We start from the raw sequence: 3,043 nt of genomic DNA, 5'->3' as shown, positions 1-3,043 counted from the left end.
TTGGGTGGAGTGTTTTTTGCGTCTTCATCTTCTTAAGGGTCCCCATCATTGAAGGATATGTGATAACATGGTGAAACATCCTCCAATTGTTCATTATCCTCTATTGAAGATAGAACACCATTCTCGCCTTCTACAGTAACATGATACGAAGAACCCATACTTTCTTTATCTTCATCACGCTCCTTGGTATAGACCATAGTATATGGCTTTACCTTCAGTACTTAGCCTGATTCTAGAAGGAACCAAACTTTGGAAATCCTTAGAGATTTTCTGGATTTTGGGCGAAGTGAGTGTTCTTATGCTTTAAAAATTTCTCTAGAACTTGTTCCCTTTCTTTTATGGACCCAATCTTTCAAACACGGAGGTCTTCACAAGTGATTTTCCAAGTCGATCAAAGATAGAAGGCTTGTTGGAAGCAGCAGATTCATCTTCAGCAGTGATATAATTGCTACTCGACCTTCTTATGGAGATGCGCACTGGTGACAGTTGCTTGTATCCCAAACCTTCACGTGGTTGCCTCATTGCAGCTTCTAATGGGAGTTTCCCTAACTTTGACGGCTCATCGGGATTGTATCCAGCTTTCTCAAATAGCTTGTAAGAATTAGGATCAAAACCTTCATCTGTTCGTTTTGTAGGGAGTGCCACATTCTGCAACGGTTTTGGGCTACAAACCCTGCAAGCGAGTTTGAGGGCAACTTTACTGCCTCAATTCGTTTTACCAAAAGCGTTAACTCCTTTAGCGTGTTGGTTTGGAGATTAGATGATTTGCCCTCATCTTTCTTCCTTTTAGGGACATATTGGAGCTTAGGACTTACTTTCTTGCCATAAGATGCAATATCCCCTCTATGAGATTTATTCACGTAGGGTTGTACCTCCTCAGTAACAACTTTGGCTTTACCGATAGTTGATAAGTAGGATTTTAACATGTTTTATATCCATACTTGGGTGCGATTTGAGTGTAATTTGCTACAAAATATTCCCAAAATGCTTACAGATTGCGCTTGATTGCAGGTTTGAGCTATAAAGTGACAAATCGTCAAAGATCGACTCAAATCGGAGTGAAACTTGCTCAAGTGTCAAAAATCATTAAAGTTAGGACATTCAGAACTTGGTGCGGACCGCACCATCATGTCATGCGGCCGTACCATAGGATTTCAGAGACTGTGAAACTACAATCAAGCTCATGCGGCCGCATCCCACTTCATGCGGCCCACGTCTCACTCATGCGGCCCACGTCTCACTCATGCGGCCGCACAATCATGCTATGCGGTCGCGTTCAAGAAGTTCAGAGAGTGTCATATTCCAGAAGCTAACCACGCGGCCGCGTCCGACTTCATGCGGACCGTTTCCCTCTCCATGCGGCCGCACTCTACGGTCACGCGGCCCGCATCAGTGAAGTTCAGAGAAGTTGCCAAAACCATTCATGCGGCCGTACAACAACTTTGTGCGGTCCGCGCCAGTTTTCATTCGGCTGCATTCCAACTTTGTGCGGTCCGCATCGCCATCTTCAGATAGCAAGATTCAGAGGTCAAGCAACCCAGTGCGGCCACGTGCCATCTTTGTGCGGTCCGCACTAACCCCGTAGGGGCAGTTTTGTCCAGTTTTTCCAGCCTACTATAAATAGAATATTTTACCATTTTTAGGTCAAGTAGGGTACATCTGATAGCTGCTGCACTCGTGAGACTTATGTTTTGGCCTATCTTGGGCATTTTTAGCTTAGTTTCATCATAAATTATTGTAGTTTAAAATTAGCAATTAATTAATATGGTTGTTTCATCTTCTATTTCTTCATTTTCTTCTTTAGCTATGTTTAGCTAAACCCATTAGCTAGGGTTGTGGCTCAACCCTAGTGTGGGTAATTAATGGGTGTAGCTTCTTAATGATAGATTGATATTGGGTGTTTGTTATTTGGGTTAATTTTATGGTTTAATTAAGGATTGTTGGTTGCAAACATTGATTCTAGCTTAGTGGGTCTTGACTCTTCTTGAGAAAGAGAGTCTATGACCCCAAAATTGACCCAACAAGGAATTGGGGTGGACCCATGAGAAATGGTAGTCCCAATTAACGGGTTAAACCTCGAGAGAGTAATCACCCTACTTGAACCCTAGTTGCTTGGTCTAATTGGCCTACCCAATTGGTCTCGAGAGAGTCAATTGGGCAAAATCACTCTCTCTACCGAGAGGTGTGAGAGTGGGTATAATTGTGCAACGGTTATAACATTGATCCCATATATGTCAATCTATTATTAGTAGTCTCTACCCGTTAGTTAACCACCTAGGTGATGCCACGACCCTAGTGCCTTTTTCTATATTAATCACAACTTAGAACATCTCCCTTTAGCATAAATTAGCTTAAACTTGTAGTTGATACAATTAGGAATCGACCCAAAAAATGATAGAAGCACAATTAGGAGCAAACATGCATTCCTAGTCTGAACAAATACGCAACTCCATTCCAAGCTCCCTGTGGAAATTGACCCGATACCACTATTCGGGTAAAAGTCTTAGCGCCCGCTCTTCCTACCGTTGCGTAAGGTTGAGTTTGCCGCGATCAAATTTTTTTGGCACCGTTGCCGGGGAGCTTTCGGTGTTGACTATTTGTGTAGCTAGTTTTGTGTTTTGCTTCTCTTTCCTTCTTGTTTACTAATTTTGTTTGTGTCGATCAATAAGGTACAATGGCTCTTAATGCAAATGACCTTCTCGGCAATGTGATAGCGGGGGAGGAGGTAGAGGATCTAGAACAAGATGAGGTCTTACCTCAATTTCCACGGAGGGGCCGACATGTCAATATAAATGCAAATGAGAACAACAATATTCCAGACCCTCCTCCAGCACCACCGAGAGTGGCTCCCAGAGTTTTACCAAATCAAAGATGCGCCAGTGCTATTGTTCCTCCCCGAATCCGGGCGGGGAACTTTCAAATCACAGATGTTATGCTGACCTTGCTCGAGCAGAGAGGTTATTTCACGGGCGCCTCTGATCAAAATTCCTACAAGCACTTGAAGGGGTTCGTGGATACATGTTGGGGTAGCAAGCAGACAAAC

This window comes from Nicotiana sylvestris, chromosome 6 (genome assembly GCF_000393655.2).
Source record: "Nicotiana sylvestris chromosome 6, ASM39365v2, whole genome shotgun sequence".
Taxonomy (NCBI): domain Eukaryota; kingdom Viridiplantae; phylum Streptophyta; class Magnoliopsida; order Solanales; family Solanaceae; genus Nicotiana; species Nicotiana sylvestris.
This window is presented reverse-complemented; position numbering follows the sequence as displayed.